General features: G+C 45.2%; 1 long non-coding RNA gene across 1 annotated transcript; it reads left to right on the top strand.

Moving 5' to 3' along the window:
* The first annotated feature begins 237 nt into the window (after nt 1-237).
* LOC132386716 (uncharacterized) lies at nt 238-21,374 on the top strand. Its single transcript, XR_009509640.1, has 3 exons — nt 238-371; nt 7,050-7,293; nt 19,074-21,374. It is a non-coding gene; the product is annotated as an uncharacterized LOC132386716 (long non-coding RNA).
* Nucleotides 21,375-21,660: the final 286 nt, after the last annotated feature.

Raw genomic sequence — 21,660 nt, 5'->3', positions numbered from 1 at the left:
GCCAAGAGTCTTGCCATTAATTTTATATACTGACATAATATTTGACCTAAAAAAATTGAACACCAGACTTATCTGGGTTGAACTCCATCTGCAGTTTCTCAGCCCAGATTTGCATCCTATCAATGTCCCGCTGTAACAACTGACAGCCCACCACTCTATCCACACCATCTCCAAACTTAGTGTCATCAGCAATCTTAATAACCCATCCCCTCACTTTCTCACGCAGGTCACTTATAAATATCAGGAAGAGTGAAGGTCCCAGAACAGATCCCTGAGGCACACCACTGATCTCCGACCTCCATGCAGAGTATGACCCGTCTACAACCGATGGAAACCCACTTCTATGGGCAAGCCAGTTCTGGATCCACAAAGTAAGTTCCCTTGCATCCCACGCCTCCTTACTTTCTCAATAAGCCTTGCATGGAGTACTTTATCAAATGACTGGCTGGAATCCATATACACTACATCTACTGCTCTTCCTTCATCAATGGGACTGAGGAAATGAGGAATAAGAAATACATCACCATGACGTTGGAGCTACATTGTAGACCGGTGAACAGTCTGCTGGATTAGGAGGAACAGATCTGCTGAGAACGCAGTCTGTTAGAACCATAGATCCATAGGACATAACAGCAGAGAAACAGATCGCTGACCTGCACCTGGACCATATCCCTCCATAAAACCCATATCCATGTACCTGTCAAAGTTTTCTTCAATATTCAAAGTGAGCCCGCATTTTCCACTTCATCTGGCAGCTCATTCCACACGTCCACCACTTTCTGTATGAAGAGGCCACCCCACAATTTTCCCTTTAAACTTTTCCCCCTTCACCCTTAATTCATGTCCTCTGTTGTTTTTCACTCCCCTAGCCTCAGTGTAAAAAGCATGCTTGCATTCACTCTGTCGATACCCATCATAATTCTCTCTACCACTATCAAATCTCCCCTCATTTTTCCACCCTCCAGTGAATGGTCCTAACCTATTCAACCTTCATCTGTAACTCAGATCCTCAAGACCCGGCAACATCCTTGTAAACCTTCTCTGCGCTCTTCAACCTTAGTAATATGTTTCCATTAAGTTGATGTCCGAAGCTGTATAAAATACTCCAAATTCGGCCTCACCGGTGCCTGATACAACCTCCCCATAGCATTCCAACTCTTATACGCAATTCTTTGATTTGTGTAGGCCAACGTACCAAAACTCTACATGTGAAGCAATTCTTACGAAATGTTTTGTCTGTATTCCCAGATCCCTCTGTTCGACTGCACTTCTCAGTGCCCTACGATTCACCCTGCGTGTTCTACCTTGGTTTATCCTTCCGAAGAGGAATACCTCACACCTGTCTGTCTGAAGCTCACCTACCACTTTCTCATCTGTTCGAAATCCCTCTGCAAGCTTTGGAAACATTCTCCAATGTCCACCATATCTCCAACCTCTGCATCATCAGCAAATTTGCTGATTCAATTTACCACATTATCATCCAGATCATTGATATAGATGAAAAACAACAATGGACCCAGCAATGATCTCTATGGTACACCAATCGTCACAGGCCTCCACTGAGAGAAGCAATCGTTCACTACCACTCACTGGCTTCTTCCACTGAGTCAATATCTAATGCAGTTTACCACCTCATCATGTATACCTAGCGAATGAAACTTCGTAACTTAACTCCCATGCAGGACATTGTCAAAGGCTTTACTGAAGTCTATGTAGACAACATCCACTGCCTTCCCTTCATGCACTTTCCTGGTAACCTCCTCAAAAACACGAATAGATTTGTTAAACATGCCTTACCACAAACAAAGCCACGCTGACTCTGCCTAATAATTATCTGTCTATACGAATACTTGTGGATGCTCTCTCGTAGTACTCCTTTCTATAACTTGCCTACTACAGACGTCAGACCTACCGGCCTATAATTTCCTGGATTACTTTTAGAGCCTTTTTTAAACAGCAGAACAACGTGAGCTCTCATCCAATCCTTTGGCACCTCACCCGTGGACACCTACATTTTAAATATTTCTGCCAGGGTCCCTGCAATTTCAACACCAGTCTCCTTCATGGTCCGAGGGAATACCCTGTCAAGTCCTGGGGATTTATCTACTCTAGTTTGCCTCAAGATAGCAAGCACCTTCTCCTCTTCAATCTGTGTAGGATCCATAACCTCACTATTATTTTCCTTTATTTCCATGGATTCCATGTATGTTCCGTTATTAAAGACAGACGGAAAAAAAATAGCATTTAAAATCTCCCCCATTTATTTGGTTCCATACGTGGCCGACCACTATGATATTTTAGAGGAACAATTTTATCCCTTGCTGTCCATTTGCTCTTAATATACCTGCAGATATTTTTTGGATTTTCTTTCACCTTGACTACCAGAGCAGCCTCGCGTCTTCTTTTAGCCCTACTGATTACTTTCTTCAAGATTTTTTTTCACATCTGTTACTCGTCAAGCAAATTATTTGCTCCTTGTTTCCGATACATTACATATATTTCTCTCACTTCTTCGTTATCAGAGTTCCAATATCCCGTGTGGACTCGGGTCCCTTATTCGTATTCACTTTGTCTTTATTCCTGACAGAAAGATACAAACTGAAAATTTCTCCTTTGAAGGCCTCCCACTTCCCAATCACAATCTTGCCAGAGATCAACTTGTCCAAATCCAGTGAGTTACATTCTTATTTCTTCAAATATGGCCTTTTTTCCAGTTTAAAACTTCAACCCGAGGACCAGATCTATCTTTATACATGATCAAGTTTATACAAATACATGATCGGTAATCTGCATTTTCTTGCGGCTATATAACTACATAACCATATAACAATCACAGCAGGGATACATACCATCTCGGCCCTTCTACTCGGTGCTTAACGCTTACTCTTACCTCATCCCACCGACCTGCATTCAGCCCATAACCCTCCATTCCTTTCCTGTCCATATTCCTATCCAATTTTACTTTCAATGACAATACCGAATCTGCCTCAACTACCTCGACTTGAAGCTCGTTCCACACGGCTGCTACTCTCTGAGTAAAGAAGTCCCCCTCGTGTAACCCCTAAACTTTTTCCCACTAACTCTAAACTCGTGTCCTCTTATTTGAATCTCCCGTACTCTCACTGGAAACAAAGACGCCTATCCACGACATCATCTATCACCCACAGAATTTTAAATACCTCCATCAAGTCTCTCCTCAACCTTCTACTCTCCAAATAATAAAGACCTAACCTGTTCAACCTTTCTCTGTAACTTAGATGCTGAAACCCAAGTAACATTCTAGTAAATCTCCTCTGTACTCTTTCTACTTTGTTGACTTTTTTCCGATATTTTGGTGACCAGAATTGTACGCAATACTCCACATTTGGCCCCGCCCATGCCTTGTAAAATGTTAATCTTAAATCCCAACTCCAATACTCAATACCTCGATTTATAAAGGTCAGCATACCAAAAGCTTTCTTCACGAGCCGATCCACATAAGATTCCATCTTCAGGGAACGATGCACCATTATTCTTAGATCACTCTATTTTACTGCATTCCTCAATGCCCAACCATTTACCATGAATGTCCTATTTAGATTTTTCCTACTAAAATGTAGCACCTCACACTTATCAGCATTAACCTGCATCTGCTATCTTTCAGCCCACTATTCTAACTGGCCGAAATCTCGCTGCCAGCTTTGAAAACCTGCTTCATTATGCACAGCGCCACCTACCCAGTATCATTTGTACAATTAATAATCAAATCATCCATCCCATCATCCAGATCATTAAAGTATATGACAAATAACATAACCGTACCAGAACCTGGTGGCGTGACTCTCGAGACTCCAGTACCTTTTTCCTGTAAGTTGAAGTGTAATAACCGACCCTGAAACTGGTGGTGCTGTTCCTATGGCTCCTGTAGGTTCTTCCTGATGGCTGAGGAGTAATAACTGTCCCTGAACCTACTGGTGTGGATCCTGAGGAGCCTGTACCTCCTTCCTGATGGTTGAGGGGTATTAACCGTCCCTGAACCTGGTGGTGTGAGTCCTGAGTCTCCTGTACCTTATCACTGATGGTTGAGTGGTAGTAACTGTCCCTGAACCTGGTGGTGTGTGTCCTGAGGGTCCTGTACCTCCTTATTGATGATTGCGGGGTAGTAAATGTCCCTGTACCTGTTCGTATGGGTCCTGATGCTCCTGTACCTCCTACCCGATGATTAAGGGGTAGTAACTGTCCGTGTTCCTGTTCGTGTTTGTCCTGATGCTTCTGTACATCCCACCTGATGATTGAAGGGTAGTAACTGTCCCTGTACCTGTTCGCGTTGGTCCTGGGGCTCCTGTACCTCCTACCTAATGGATGAGGGTTAGTAACCGGTCCTGAACCTGATGCTGTGAATTGCGAGGCTCCTGTACCCGCATCCTGATAGATGAGGTGAAATAACAGTTCCTGAACTAAGGGTGTGTGGCTTCAGGCCCGGTATCTGCAGTTAACGATTCTGCGAAAATGGATGGTTGCAGGGTAATCTCCATTCAGTGAGTTTACCCGTGACAATCTATATCAGTAATGACATGATGTCTCTCTGTGGGTTCAGAATTTCTTTGTCAGCAAAGCTCAAACCGACACTCACTGTTCGCTGTTCCCCATTTACAGAACAAACTTGTTGCAGGGATGGATCAACAGGAAAGGCACTTGTTATTTTATATCATCGGTGGCAAAATCTCATGATGAGGCGAAGAAAGAATGTTCAAACAGAGGTTCAAAGCTGCTGGTAATGAGCTCAATCTCCCCCAACACCGTCCCATCACACACTCCCGGGGTGAAATACAGTGTGAAGCTCTTTCCACACCGTTCAATCACACACACACGGGGTCAGGCAGAGTGAAGCTCCCTTAACACCGAATCTTCATACACTCCGGCGGTCAGACACAGGGAGAAGCTCCCTCCACACTATCCCATTACACCAATCCGGGGTCAGACATGTGGTGTATCTACGTCCACACCATCCCATCACTAAACTAGAATTGTTGTGGCGTGGGAACTGAACTGAAGTGATGAGGGATGTGGAAGTTGTTTTACAGATAGAGAATGATTGGTGACAGTGCGAGAAGGAGGTTATATCAAGCAACACAGTGTGTGTGTGGGTGGGGGGGGGGTGGGCGGTCGTAGTTATTGACATCACTTCGGTGTCTCTGTTTAATGTTCTGTGGCTCAGAAGGGAATGTGAGGGAGAGCAGAGGCGCGCTGTCCTGACAGAGGATTCGTTAATATGGGTAACAAACGGAGTCTCTGTGGACGAGAACTACAGTCCTGGATGGTATGTTGCCGGCTCCAAAGTTTTGATTTTCGTAGTTTTCATGGAAACAGAAAACCTACAGCACAATACAGGAACTTCTGCCCACAAATTTGTGCCTAAAACGTCCCTAACGTAGAAATTACTAGGCTTACCTACAGCCCTCTATTTTAATAAGCTCCATGTACCAATCACAAAGTCTCTTAAAAAAACCTATTGCATCCGTCTCCACCACAGTTGCCGACAGCGCATTACAATAACTCACCACTCTCTCAGTAAAGATGTTTACCGCTGACTTCTCCTCTGTACCAACTTCCAAGCACCTCAAAACTGTGCCCACTCCTGATAGACATTTCAGCCGCAGCAAAAAGTCTCTGACTGTCCACACAATCAATGCCTCTCATCATCTTATACATCTCTGTCAGGTCACCTCCATCCTCCGTCGCTCCCAGGAGAAAAGGCCAAGTTCACTCAACCTATTCTCATAGGACATGCTCCCGAATCCAGGCAACATCCTTGTAAATCTCCACTGCAATCTTTCTATGGCTTCCAAATCCTTTCTTCAGTGAGGCGACAACTGAGCACAGTCTGATAGTTGGGTCTGACCAGGGTCCCATATAAGTGCAACATTACATCTCGGCTTCTAAATTCGTTTCCACGACTGATGAAAGCCAATACACCATGTGCCTCCTTAACAACATATTCAACTTCGAGCGTCGGATTGACTCAAACCCCAAGATCCCTATGTTCCTCCACATTGCCAGGAGTCTTACCTTTAATGGAATATTTTGCCATCATATCATTGCCAAAAGGAACCACTTTACACTTATCCGGTTTGATCTCCATCTGCTGTTTCTCAGCCCAGCTTTGCATCAGATCAATGTCCTGCTGAAAACTCTTTCAGGTCTCACCCCTTGGATCCCATGCTCCTTACATTCTCAATAAGCCTTGACTGGGGTACCTTATCAAATGCCTTGCTGAAATCCATATACACTACATCTACTGCTCTTCCTTCCTCAATTTGATTAGTCACATCCACAAAAAATTTAATCAGGCTCGTACAGCACAACCTATCCTTGACAAAGTCATGTGGACTATTCTTACTCATTTAATACCTCTCCAAATGTTCATAAATCTTGCCTGTCAAGATCTTTTCCATGAAATTACCAACCACTGAGTTGACTCACTGTTCTCTAATTTTCTTGGCTATCTGTACTCCCTTTCCTGAATAAAGGAACAATATCCGCAACTCTCCAATCCTTCGGAACCTCCTCGGGCGCCATGGCTAATGCAAAGACCATCTCCAGAGACTCAGCAAACTGCTCGCATCCCATTGCGCCCTGGGCTGTATCTAATACGGTCCCGGCGACTAATCTAACTTGATGATTTACAAATGTCCAAGCACATCCGCTTTCTTAATATCCACATGCTCAAGTTTTCAAGTCTGCTGCAAGTCATCACCACTATCACCAATACCATTTTCCATAGTGAATACCGAAGCTAAGTATTCATTAAGTATCTGTGCTATTTTTTGTCGTTTAATGCATACCTTTCAATTGTCTCACTTGATACTTCCTATTCTTTCACGTCTTATCCTCCTGCTCCGCATGTAGTTGGAGAATGCCTTGGGGTTTTCCTTAATTCTGCCCGACAAGACTTCACATGACCCCTTCTGGCTCTTCTAATCTCCCTCTTAAGCTCCTTCCTGTTAGCCTTATAATTTTCGAGATTTCTATCATTACCAAACTCTAAGCGTTTATTTTCTTTTTGACAGATATTCGTCTCTCTCCGATCAATTCCGACCGAGGGTAGAAGACCTTTGGGAACAAGACGAACGGGAGCCGGTGCCGATATCGTCTAAAGGTCCCCGAGTTGAATTCGACCCTTCAATCCAGGATAATCACGAATTCCCTTCTCGACCTTTACCAGACCACCTGTTTGAGGAAACTTACATCATCAACCACAACAGATCAATCCCCGAAAGCAAATTCTTCTGCCAACGTTGACCAGCAGGACAGGTGAGGTGAAATCCCCCATTCCCCGCTTCTAATCTCAACGAGAGAGAGGGTGTAATCTCACCGAGAGAGAGGAGAGAGAGAGAGAGAGAGAGAGAGAGAGAGAGAGAGAGAGAGAGAGAGAGAGAGAGAGAGAGAGAGAGAGAGAGAGAGAGAGAGAGAGATTGAAACTTCCTCCACACCGTCCCAACACACACTCCCGTGGTCAGTCAGAGTTAAGCTTCCTCGAGAACCCGCTTGAACCCCATTTTCAAGGGAGAGACAGACAGAGAGAGAGAGGCGAATGAGAGACAGAGAGAAGGGGAGAGAGAGACAGTGAGAGACGGTGAGGAGAGAAAGGATGAGAGAGAGAGAGAGAGTGTTAGGCTTACTCAGTCTGTGATCTCGGCTATATGTGTTGGGTCGGACTGGTGGGCATCACATCTATTGTCTGTCCGCAAAATTAATCTTCTGGAAGTTTATGAGGAGCTTACCATGAAAATGGACAAGAGGAGTCAGTAGATGTAGTGTACCTGGAATTTCAAAAAGCCTTTTATAAGTTCCCACATAGAATATTAGTGGGCAAAATTAGAGCACATATAATTGGGGGTAGAGTACAGACGTTGATAGAAATTTGGTTGTCTCACAGGAAACAAAGAGTAGGGATTAGCGGGTCATTTTCAGAACAGGAGACAGTGACTCGTGGGGTACCGCAAGGCTCGGTGCCGGGACCGCAGCTATTTAGAATATACATTAATGATTCCGATGAATGGATTAAAAGTAATATTAGCAAATTGGCAGATGACACAAAGGTGGGTGACAGTGTGAAATATGAGGAGGATGTTAGGAGAATCCAGGGAGATTTGGACATGTTGGGTGAGTGGCCTGAGGTATGGCAGGTATAGTTTAATTTGGATAAATGTGAGGTTTATCCACTTTGTTGGCAAGAACGGGAAGGCAAATTACTATCAAAATTGTCTCAAGTTAGGGAAAAGGGAAGTACAATGAGAACTAGGTGTCCTTGTTTATCAGACACTGTAAGTACGCATGCAGGTACAGCCGGCAGTGAAGAAAGCTAATGGCATGCTGGCCTTTATAACAAGGGGAGTTGAGGATAGGAAGAAAGAGGCTCTTCTGCAGTTGCACTGGGCATTGATGAGACCATCCCTAGAGTACTGTGTTTAGTTTTGGTTTCCAAATTTGAGGAAGGACAGTCTTGCTATTGAGGGAGTGCAGCATAGGTTCACGCGGTTGATTCCCGGGATTACGGGACTGTCATATGTTGAAAGATTGGAGCGACAATGCTTTTATACACCGGAATTTAGAAGGATGAGAGGGGATCCGATTCAAACATCTAAGATTATTAAGGGTTTGGGTACGCTAGAGGCAGGAAACATGTTCCCGATGTCGGGGGGAGTACAGAACCAAAGGCCCCAGTTTATGAATAATGAGCCGGCCATGTAGAAAAGATTTGAGGAAAGATATTTTCACCCAGAGAGTTGTGAATCTATGGAATGCCCTGCCTCAGAAGGTAGTGAAGATCAATTCTCTGGATGCTGTCAAGAAAGAATTAGATAGAGGTCATAAAGATAGCGGAGTCAAGGGATATTGGGAGAAGGCAGGAAAGAGGTACAGATTGTGGATGATCAGCCCTGATCACATTGAATGGCGGTGCTGGCTCCGAGGGACGAATGACCTACTCCTGCACGTATTGTCTATTGACTATTGTCTGTTTCTAGAGAAACAGAGTATAGGAACAGGGATGTGATGTTGAGGCTCTATAAGGCACTGGAAATACTCACTTGGCGTACTGTGTTCAGTTTTAGGCTCCTTATTTAAGAAAGGATGCCCTAACCTTGGAGAGAGTTCAGAGAAAATTCACTAGAATGAGCACTGGAATGACAGGGTTACCGTATGAGGTGCGGTTGACCGCTCTTGCTCTGTACTTCTGTCTGTTTAGAAGAATGAGGGCGGACCTCATAGAAACATTTTGGATGTTGAAATGACAGAGCTGTGTTGATTCCCATGGTGGGGGAGTCCAGTACGAGAGGGCATGATTTAAGGATTGAAGGGCGCCCATTCAGAACTGTGATGCGAATTTTTTTTTGTTTTGTTTTTTTTTAGCCAGAAAGTGTTAAATCTCTGGAATTTGTTGCCAGGGGTGACAGTGGAGGCGAGGTCATTGGGTGTATTTAAGGAAGAGATTGATAGGTATCTGAGAGGCCAGGGCATCAAAGGTTATGGTGAGAAGGCGGGTGATGGGACTCAACGAGAGATTGCATCAGCCCCTGATGAAATGGCGGAGCAGAATCGATACGCCGAATGGCCGAATGCTGCTACCTTGTCTTATGGTCTTAAGTGCATCCAGCTGCAGCTTCTAACACTCCGCGTTAAGAAGTTGGAAATGGAACTGGATGAACTCAGAGTCATTCGGGAAGCTGAGGATGTGATAGAGAGGACATATTTGGAGAAGGGTAACCTGCAAAGTAATTCGAAAACAATCGAAAACACTTCACTCCGTATGCAGAACACCCTCCCTCTGCAAAATCCTTCCCCAACTCCGTCAAACTCTCTCTTTCTCCTGCACTACTTCCCGTCACCGTCACACACTGTTTCCAGTACACCACACCCATCTCCGTCACCGTCCAACAGTTCCAAGCAACCCCGTCTCCCTGACCCAAACCACCTTCTGCACATTTCGCCGTCTCCATCATCCCGTACGTACCATACGCCCCTCCCCCGTCTCGGTGATACACTCCTTGTGCTAAACGCTCCCCATCTACGTCGTCCCTCCACTCTCCTCCCACTCTGTGACACAGGTAATTGTGCGCAGTATGAGGGAGATATTATGGGTGGGGATAGACCTGGCGCCCGCTCCAACGGATATCGATCGCCAGGATCTGAATCTCTCCACATCTGTCAATGCACAGGCCGGTCATGTGCTTCCGCACCACGTGCATCAGTGTTTGCATCCTCACCACCATTTTCCTGGTCTGCTATCTCCTCCCCTTCCTTCCTCTAAGAGCAGCACACAATCCGCTTACGCACACACCATCTCCGAGAGACGCACACAGTTCAAGACAACTGGAAAGAGGAAAGGCTGGGTACTGGTGAATGGGCAGACCGGAGGAGGGAGAGGGTTTCGTACTTTTGCTAACTCCGGTAGGGTGTGCTGCGATGGTGCGGGAGGTACTTCACATATCTGACTCCGGGAGTGAGATGGTATAATATTTAGAGAGCTTCGCTGGTTATCTGACCTTGGGAGTGTGTGTTGGGACGGTGTGGACTGAGCTTCACTCCGTGTAAGACTCCCGAGTGCCTCTTGGGCCAATGTAGAGGGAGCTACACTCTGTGTCTGACCACGGCAGTGTGCAATGAATCGTTACGGAGGGAGCGTTATTCAGTGTATGTTTCCAGGAGTGTGTGATGGGACTGAATGGAGGAATTCTTGCTCTGTCTCTGACTACTAGTCATGGGTCAGTGGATTTCGGCGTTGAAGCAGACTCCAATCCGAGATTGGGTGCAAAATATGGTAACTCACATGTTCTGCTCCAACGGCTGCAATCTGAACACCTTTTCTGTGACCCCACTCTCCTACCCTTCCTTCCTCTTTTCTCAGCACATCATTCCTTTTCTGTGATTCTTAAGCGAGTATGTGAGCAGCATATATGTACAATTGAAATCAATATGTATGGCAAGCTGGTTTTGCAAAGTGAGGTCAGGAATTTATCTATTAAATTAAAAGAGAGGACTATTACCCGTCCCAGTGTTCCCAGACATAAGAAGGCCATGCAGACAAGCACGTGGGAGGGCTGCAAAATTTGGAATCATTGTATTTTTTCCAAGGAAGTTGGGATCTGTATAGAAGAGATGGAAGACGGTTTACACATAAACTAGAGGGGAACTGATATCCGAGCGGGAAAGTTTGTCAGTCCTGTGCATGAGAGTTTTTGGGAGAGTTGCTGAACTTGAGTTGCAGGGGGATGGGATTCAGAACTCCAGAGCAGAACGGAGGCGATATGGAGACTGATGATGTTAAGACTGCAGAAAAAGTCAGATATCAGGACTATATGAATAATACGAATTGTGCACTCAGCACTGTATATTTCAAAGCAAGAAGCGTTAAAAAAGGCGGTTGATCTCAGGGAATGAATCAATACAGTGAATTATGAATTACTGTGAATTGTGTGTAGGAGGAGCAAGCAGGAGAGCACGATATTTCTGGTTTCCCTATTTTTAGACGTGGGAAAGAGGAAGGAATTAAAGGAGGAGGGATGACATTACTAGCCTGAGAAAATTTTACTGCAGGGGACAGTCAGGGCAGGCAAGAAAATTCGACTGTGAGGTTTTATGGGTGGAAATGTCGAATAAGAAATATATGGCAATGTTACAACATAGAACATGGAATAGAACGACACATTACAGGCCCTTCAGCCCACAATGCTGTGCCGACACTTAGATAATGCCCCCCATATCATCCCCCACCTTAAATTTTCCCTTACACCTATCTAGTAGCCTCTTAAATTTCACTAGTGTTTCTGCTTCCACCCCAGACTCAGGCAGTGCATTTAACGCACCAACCACTCAATGTGTGAAAAAAAAAACTTCCTCTAATATTCCCCTTGAACGTCCCACACAGTGTCTTAAAGCCATGGCCTGTTGTCTTGTGTGTTGTACAGTGGTGCCCTGGGGAAGAGGCGCTGTCTCTACACTTTATTTATTCCTCGTAATATCTTGTTTACCTCTATCATTTCTGCTCTCATCCCTCTGCTCTCCAAAGATTAAAGTCCAAGCTCCCTTAATCTCTGATCAAATTGCATACTCACTAAACCAGGCAGCATTCTGGTAAATCTCCTCCGTACCCTCTCCAATGCTTCCACATCCTTCCTCTCGTGAGGCGACCAGACTGGACACAGTTCTCTAAGTGTGGCCTAACAAGGATTTTATGGAGCTGCACCTTTATATCGCGACTCCAAAACTCTATCCCTCGACTTATGAAAGCCTACACCCCATAGGCTTTCTTATCTACCCTATCTATCTGTGAGGCAACTTTCAGGGATCTGTGGATACGTACCACCAGATCACTTTGCTCCTCTCCACTACCAAGTATCCTGCCAATTACTTGGTACTCTGCCGTGGAGATTGATCTTTCAAAGTATCACCTCACACTTCTCCGAGGTGAACGTGTCTGCCGCTTTTCACTGGGAAATGAACAACCAAGCGTAAACGTCCTATCACGGACGGACCTTAACCCCGTGTATGACCTCGGAGTGTGTGTGTTGGAACAATACGGAGGGAGCTGCACTCTGTGTCTGATCCCGGCAGTGTGTAATGGATAGTTCTGCAGTGAGCGTTATTCAGTGTATGTTTCCAGGAGTGTGTGATGGGATTATATGGAGTAATGCATGCCCTCTCGCTGACTACAATTAATGGGCCAGTGGATTTTGGCGTTTAAGCAGACTCCAATCCGAAATAGGGAGCAAGGAAAATGGTGACTCACATGTTCAGCTCCAACGGCAGCAATCTGAACACCCTTTCTGTGGACCCAATCTCCGCCCCTTCCGTACCCTGTTCTCAGCACACCATTCCTTCTCTATCATTCTTAAGTGGGTGAGTCAGCAGCATATATGTACAAATGAAAACACGCTGTACGGGAAGCTGGTTTTGCAAAGTGAGGTCAGGGATTTAGCTATTAAGTTAAAGGAAAGGACCACCAGATATAGGACGACCGTACAGTTTAGCACGTGGTGTAAGTGGGAGGGCACCGAAAATTGGAGTCATAGCAATTTTCTCCAAGGAAGGTGGGATCTGTACAGAATAGATGGAAGACATTTTTCACCTGAACTGGAGGGGAACTGATATCCCAGCGGGAAGGTTTGTCAGTACTGTGCATGAGAGTTTTGGGAAGAGTTGATGAAATTGAGTTGCGGAGGGGGGGGATGGGAATCAAAGCTCCAGAGCAGAGCAGAGTCGATATGGAGGCAGAAGTAGTTAGGCCCGCAGAAATAGTCAGATATCAAGAGTTGATGCGTAATACGACTGGTGCACTGAGCTCCGTATAGTTCAATGCAAGAAGCTTTAAAAAAGGCGGTTGATCTCAGAAAATGAATCAATACAGTGAATTACGAAATTGTGGACATTACTGAGAATTGGGTGTGGGAGGTGCAAGCAGGAGAGCACGATATTTCCCGGTTCCCTATTTTTAGTCGTGAGAAAGAGGAAGGAATTGAAGGAGGAGGGGTGACATCACTGGGTTGAGAAAATTTTACTGCAGTGTAAAGTCAGGCAGACAAGAAAATTCTACTCTGTGAGGCTTCATGGGTGGAATTGACGAATAAGAAATGTATGGCAATGTTACAACATACAACAAAGTATAGAACAACACATTACAGGCCATTCGGCCCACAATGCAGTGCAGACACTTAAACAATGCCCCCCATATAACCCCTCACCTTAAGTTCTTCCATACACCTGTCTAGTAGTCTCTTAAGTTTCACTAGTGTATCTGGCTCCACCACTGACTCAGACAGTACATTCCACTCACCAGCCATTGAGTAAAAAAACCCTTCCTCTGATATCCCCCTTGAACTTCCCACCCCTTACCTTAAAGCCATGTCCGCTTGTACTGAGCAGTGGTGCCCTGGGGAAGGGGCGCTGTCTGTCCACTTTATCTATTCCTCTTACTATCTTGTATACTTCTATCTTTTCTCCTCTCATCCCCCTTCTCTCCAAAGAGTAAAGCCCTAGCTCCCTTAATCTCTAATCATAATGCCTACTCTCCAAACCAGGCAGCATCCTGGTAAATCTCCTCTGCACCCTCTCCAATGCTTCCACATCCTTCCTATAGTAAGGTGACCTGACTGGGCACAGCTCTCCAAGTGTGGCCTAACCAGGGTTTTATAGGGCTGCACCTCTACATCGGGACTGTAAAACTCTATCCCTCGACTTATGAAAGCCTACACCCCATAGGCTTTCTTATCTCTCTTATCTATCTGTGATGCAACTTTCAGTGATCTGTGGACACGTACCCCCACATCCCTCTGATTCTCCCCACTACCAAGTATCCTGCCATTTAGTTTGTACTCTGCCTTGGAGTTTGTCCTTCTAAAGTGTACCACCTCATACTTTCCTATCTACCTGTTTTCTATCTGTTTTTCTATCTGTGAGGCAACATCAGGGATCTGTGGACTCGTACCCCCAGATCTCTTTGCTCCTCCCTGCCACCAAGTATCCTGCCACTTACTTTGTACTCTGTCTTGGAGTTTCTCCTTTCAAAGTACCACCTCACACTTCTCCGAGGTGAACGTGTCTGCCACTTTTCACTGGGAAATGAATAATCAAGCGTAAACGTCTTATCGGAAGGACAGACAGGTGGGCAGAGTGAGTGGGGTGGCTCTGCTGGTGAGGATTGACATTCAGTCCCTTGTGAAGTGTGACATAGAATCAGGAGATGTAGAGTCAGTATGGATAGAAGTGAGAAATTGTAAGATCAATTTGATACCTCCTTTGTTCCTGATGTTTCTTACATTGTCGGACACGCACACTAGCCCTTCTACCGAACTACCTTTAACACCTTTATTCTGTTTCTCTTTCCTCAAATGCAAGATCTGGCTTTACTCCAGGTACTGTACTTGCAGCTCTCGCATGGCCTTTATCCTTCTCCATCTCACAATCTGCTCTAACACTCCGGTTCCCCTCCCCCTGCAAATCTAGTTTAAACCCCCCGGTGCAACACTAGCAAAACTTCCCGCATCAGTTCAGGTACAACCCGTCCCGTCGGTACAAGCCCCACCTTCCCTGGAACAAGGCCCAATTGTCCAGAAGCATGAATCCATCCTTCCTTCACAAGGTCCTTCGCCACGTATTTAGCTGCATTATCTTCCTATTTCTGGCCTTACTAGATTGCAACCATGGAGGTCCCGTCCTTCAATTTTGCACCTAGCTACCTAAACGGCCGCAGGGGTGCTTTACTCATTCTGTCGCTTCCGTTTCCCCCTGCTAACAGTCACCCAGCTACCTGCCTCCTGACATTTCGGGGTAAATGTCTCCCTGTAATTCCTGTTTACTTCTGCCTCCGCCTCCCGAATGATCCGAAGTTTATCCAGCTCCACGTCCAGTTCCGTAACTCGGTTCGTCAGGAGCTGCAGCTGGATGCGCCTTTTGCAGGTGTGTTCATCAGGCACATTTGTGCTCGCCCGGATTTCCCACACACTGCTAACGGAGCACTCGACTGCACTAACTGCTGCCTCCATTACCTAGCCCTAAACTAATTAGATTAATTAAAGGAGATTACCCGGCCTTACCTCACTGGGAGCAAACTCGTACTCAGCATCTGCTCGCCGAAGCCTCTGGACCCAAAGCCTTCCTACTCTGTCTCCCTCCACTACGTGCTCCGCTCCGTTAATCCGCTCGCTTTTTAAACTCTCCCGCTACCTCACGGGCTGAATTTCACGCGCTTGCGCAGTCGGGCCCGTTCAAATTGCCGAAGCAATCTTTTGGAGATATGATGTGGTGGCCATTACAGAGACTTGGATGGCTCAGAGCCAGGAATGGTTACTTCAAGTGCCGACCATTAGACGTTACAAAAGGACAGGGAGGGGGCTAAAGAGATGTGGGCGTGGCGCTGTTGATCTGAGATAGTGACACAGCTGCAGGAAAGGTGGACGCCATGGAGGAGTTATCTTCGGAGACTCTTAGGGTGAAGATTGGGTACAGGAAGGGGTCAATAACTTTAATGGGTTTTTTATATGGAATATAAGATATTTTATATTGTCTGATTGTCAGGAAACAGAGAGCCGGAATATGCAGAAAATAGGGGAACAAATCCTGGACAGTTATGATAATAACAGAGTATATTAATTTCCCAAATATCGAATGGCATCTCCCTAGAGCAAAAGGTTTAGATGGCCGGGAGTCTGTTCGTTATGTCCAGGAAGTTTTCTTGACACAATTTGAAGATAAGCCTGCAGGAGGAGAATAGTTGTTACTGGAAAATTAGCCTGGTCAGGTTTTACATCTCAGTGAGATCTCACTATGTAAAATGATTTTGGCGATCGTTGTGATGACTTGCAGCAGACTGAAAAGCTTGAACACGTTGATATTAAAGAAGTGGATGTGCTGAAGAATTTCGAAATCATAATTTGGATAAGTCGCAGGAACCGGATGAGATGTACCCAAGGGTACTCTGGGAAGTAAGGGAGGAGGTTACTGAGACCTTGGCGATTATCTTTGCATCGTCAGTTGGGGCGGGTGAGGTTCCGGAGGATTGGTGGGTTGCCGATATTGTTCCTATATTCCAGAAATCGAGTCGTTGCAGCACAGGAAATTATAGACCAATGAGTCTTAAAATAGTGGTTGGTAAGTTTATGGAGATGATCGTAAGAGCCAGGATTTATGCACATTTGGGGAGGTATAATATATTTAGCAACAGACAGCATAACTTTGTCAAGGGCAGGACGTACCTTACAATCCTGATTGAATTTGTTGAGGAAGTGACAATGCACGTTGATGAAGGAAGAGCCGTAGATTCAGTGTTAAATGATTCCGGCAAGTCATTTGATAAGGTATCCCAAGCAAGGCTTATTAAGAAAGAAAGGATGCATGGGATCCAAGGGGACACTGCTTTGTGGATCCTGAACTGGCTTGCCCACAGAAGGCAAAGTGTTGTTGCAGAAGGATAGAGTGGAGAGCGGTCAGAGGTTACAGCGGTATAGCGATTTGGATTTTGAGGAAATTACAGGAATACTAGACAAGGGAGATGCAGTGGATGTTGTGTATTTGAATTTTCAGAAGGCCTTTAATAAGGAGACGCACATGAGCCTGCTAAAAAAGATAAAAGCCTGTAGAATTACGGGGAAGTTGCATACGTGGACAGAGCGTTGTCTGATTGTCAGAAAACAGAGAGTGGGAATACTCGGATCCCATTCTGGTTGACTTCCGGTTACTAATGGTGTTCCACACCGGTCCGTGTTGTGGCCGCGTTGTTTAATCTGTATGTCAAAGATTTGGATAGTGGATTAGATGGCTTTGTGGCTAAATTTGCTGATGACACAAATATAGGTGAAGAGGCCTGTAGTGCTTAGGAAACAGAGTCTGCAGAAAGACCTGGATGGATTGGGAGAATGGGAAAAGAAGTGGCAAATGCAATACAATGTTGGAAAGTGCACTTTGGTAAGAAATCACCGGACAGAATATTATTTAAATAAGGAGAGAATTCAAAATTCTCAGATGCAACGGCACTTGTGAGTCCTCGTACAGGACACCCTTAATGTTAACATCCAGCTTGAGTTGGTGCTGAAGAATGCGAATGCAATGTTGGCATTTATTTCCAGAGGAATAGAGTATAGGAGCAAGGATGTGACGTTGAGGCTGTATAAGACACTGGTAAGACCTCAAGGCGCACTGTCGGCAGTTTTGGGATTCTTGTTTAAAAAAAGGCTGAGCTGACTTTTGAGAGGGTTCAGAGGAGCTTCACTACAATGATTTCGGGAATGAGAGGGTTAACATATGAGGTGCATTTGTCCGCTCTTGGACTGCACTCCTCTGAGATTAACAGAATGAGCGTGGAACTGATAGAAACATTTCTAATGTTAAAAGGCAAGGACAGAGTTGATGTGGCAAAGTTGTATCCCATGGTGGGGTGTCCGGTGCGAGAGGGAATGACTTAAGGATTGAAGGACGCCCATTCAGAACAGAGATGCGAAGAATTTTTTTTAATCCAGAGGGCGGTGAATCTGTGGAATTTGTTGCCACGGGCGGAAGTGGATTTCAAGTAACTGGGTGCATTTAAGGCAGAGATGATTGTTATCTAATTTACTTTGCATCAAAGGATAAGGTGAGAAGGCGGGGCAGTGGGACTAAATGGGAGAATGCATTAGCTCATGGTAAAATGTCGGAGCAGACTCGATGGGCCGAAACGCCGACCTCTGCTCTTTTGCCTTATGTTCTTATGGATACAAAATTGGGCTGAGAAGTGGCAGATTGCGTTCAACTCAGGTAAGCGGGAGGTGGTTCATTTGGTTGGGTTAACTATAATGGCCGAATACATTACTAATGGTTAAACTTGCAGTGTGGACGATCAGAGGGATCTTGGAATCCGAGTCCATCAGACACTCAGAGCTGCTGTGCAGTTTGACTCTGTGTTTAAGAATACGGGTCATTGGTAATCATCAGCCGCGGAATCGAGTTCAACAGCGAGAGGTAATGTTGCAGCCCTATAGCACAACGGTCTGACCCACCCCCCACCACCTTGGAGATCTGTGCTCAGTTCTGGTCACCTGACAAACAGGGATGATGCTGAACCTATAGGAATGGAACAGAGGAGATTTATAAGGATTTTGCCTGTGTTGCGGTGCATGCCTTCCAGTAATAGTTTGAGTGAACTCGGAGTTCTGTCCTTGCAGCGACGAAGGATGTGAGGTGACCTGATAGAGGTGTATAAATGATGAGAGGCATTGAACGTGTGGATTGTCAGAGGCTTTTTGCCAGGGCTGAGATGGCGAACCGGAAATGGAACAGTTTTAATGTGCTTGCAGTAGGTACAGAGGGGATGATAGGAGCAGTTTCTTTTTTACGTAGACTGGTGCAGGTGTGGAATGCGCTACACCCGACTCTGCTAGATGCGGATACAATAGGGACTTTTAATAGAGTCCTCTCTGGAGCTGAGAAGAATAGAGGATTATGGGTAACTAAGTAATTTCTAAATTAAGTACTGGTTCAGCACAGTATTGTCTGAAGAGGTGCCTGTATTGTGCTATGGAATTTTTATTTTTTTTTATGTTTCCCTGGTTTTCTCTGTTCCACAGCACTCGCCAGCGACCCTGTCTACCTGTGACTGCAATTTCATGGAAACGTGAAACTGGATGCCGCGTCGCTTTGCACTGCTATAATTCCTAGAGTCGCTCCCGTTCACTGTGAAAGTCCTGCCGTGGTTTGTCGTCCTGAAGTATGACTGCTGGCCCTTAACGAATTCAGCTGAATGTGGCTGCGACCGAAAAACCTCCTCAGTTGATTAGGATCCTCCTGTCAATGATAACTGTCCTCTCTGTTGCCAACGCCACCAACATACTCTTTTCGGCAAGGTTATTAACTGCACAGTGTACATTCTTGTGCACGCAATCAAACTGCTCGGAGGGGTGTTCGTGGGTTCCACATCATCCTCCTGTGTAGTCTTCAATATTGATCTTGTTAAAAGCCTTGTTAAATTCCATGAACGTCACATCTACTATCCCTGCGTGATCTCCCTTCCCCGGTCAAATCAGACCGATAAATCTCCTTGGGACTCACGCCATCTGATACCTCCCTCCCCTTCGATGTTCCACGTTCGCTAACCCCTCGTCTCTTTCCCTCTCTCACCACTCCAGTTCTCACACAACCTTCCACCTCCCAGGGCGTCCACCATGGGGGTTATTCCTAATGAACATATCTATGTATATTACATATACCAACACAGAAAAATAGGTAGTTCATGCACAATCAAATCAGTCGGCGATCTCTCCCTAGGTCCCACATCATTACGCTCGATAGAACTTGCCCTGTTTTACCGAATTGGACTTTTAGAAGAATCTATCCCGAAATAAAGACACAGACATCGGTGTACGGTTAACCCTTGAATAGGTGATCACTTTGCCTTACGACTCTGCCAATATCACTTAAATTTATACATTGCATTTTCGGCGCAAGCCAACAGCCAAATACAGTCAGTGAGCGATTTCCAGAAGCACTTGATCGGTATCAGCCAATCTATGAATTGTACCGGGAGGTGCACAAAATTATAACCGTCCGTCAGCCTTAAAAAACAAATCATTGGCCTCCACGGCCGCCTGTGGCAAGGAAATCAACAGATTCACCACTCTCTGGTTAAAGTAATTTCTCCTCTTCTCCTTTCTAAAAGGACGCGCCGCTCTTCTCAGTCTTTGTCTTCTGGTCTTCGACTCCCCCACCATAGAAACTATCCTCTCCACACCATCTCGATCAAGGCATTTAAATACTCAATAGATTTCAATAGGGTTACCCTCCGAAATTGAAGTGAGTGCAGGCCTAGAGATATCAAGCACTTCTCATATGAGGCCCCTAAATCTTGGATTCATTTTTGTGAACCTCGTTTGAGCTCTCTGCACTTTGAGCAACATCTTTCTAAGATAAGAGGGCCAAAACTGTTCACAATACTCCACGTGAGGCATCACCAGTACTTTATAAATTCTCATCATACACCTTTCCCTTTATATGCGAGCCGAAATGCTGAAATGCATTTGTCCTCCTCACCAGAGACTCTACCTGATAAGGTTAGATCATCGACACAACATTGTGGGCTGAGGGGCGGGTAATGTGCTGTAGATTTCTGTGTTCAACCTGCAAATTAACCTTTGGGGAATCCCCCACAAGGAATTTAAAGTCCCCTTGAATCTCTGATTTTTGTGTTTTCTCTCCATTTAGAAAATAGTCAACCCTTTCATTTTCTCCTAAAGTGCATATTTCAACACCGCAGGACATCTGCCATTTCTTTGCTCGGTCTAAGCCCCTCTGTAGCCAGTATACTCCTCAAAACTACCTGCCCCTCCACCTATCCATATATCGTCTGCAAACTGTGGACCCACGTTGATGGAGCTGCATACACGGACCGTAAGATCCCTCTGCTCATCGACACGGTCTTGTCTTTAATAGTGTGCTATATCTTTCTATTTGCCCGGGTTGAACTCATCGGTCATTTCTCCAACCATATATACAAGTTATTTCAGCAGAGCTGCAACTGTTTTCCTTTCTAGGAAAAAATGAGGAAGGGGCAGGACATGTGTATTCCAAAAATGAAGAAGTTCTCAGTACTCAAGAAGCATTCAATTTTGGCCGAAAAGGGAACTCAACACTCTTGTAAAAGCTAAAGAAGGGGCTTACAAGAAAATAAAAATTAGTGAGAATTCAATCATCGGTTCGGCTCGCGTCTTCGTTCGGGTGTTGGTAGCCCCCGGGCCGAGAACCTTACGAATTCTCCTTCAGGTGGACGCTGTACGGTGTTTAAAAACAGTACACAATATGAGAGTAACCGATTGAGCTTTACATTTGTATTTTGACCATATGGTTAGTAAAGTAACATAATAAAGAAAGGGGCACATTCTTATGAAACAGTCTAATATTCCATCGTTGGAGCTCACGGTGTCGTCCATTTGTTCCCGTCGACCTCTCCAGAACGTAGCCGATCCTCGGATCCACTCTATTCAGACTGCTCCGTCTAGTAGTCATAGAAACAGAAACATATAAAGCCTAAATCACAATAAAGGCCCTTCGGCCGACAAACTGTTAGAACATGTCCTTACTTCCGAAACATCCAGACCTTTTACAGATTGGACTTCTAAATTACCTCTTTTCACCAATAGCTCTCTATTTTCCTGCGCTCCA

The sequence above is a fragment of the Hypanus sabinus genome, unplaced genomic scaffold (genome assembly GCF_030144855.1).
Source record: "Hypanus sabinus isolate sHypSab1 unplaced genomic scaffold, sHypSab1.hap1 scaffold_1267, whole genome shotgun sequence".
In the NCBI taxonomy this organism is placed as follows: Eukaryota; Metazoa; Chordata; class Chondrichthyes; order Myliobatiformes; family Dasyatidae; genus Hypanus; species Hypanus sabinus.
The sequence above is the reverse complement of the archived record's forward strand: the minus strand, read 5'-3'. Positions and strand labels throughout refer to the sequence as shown.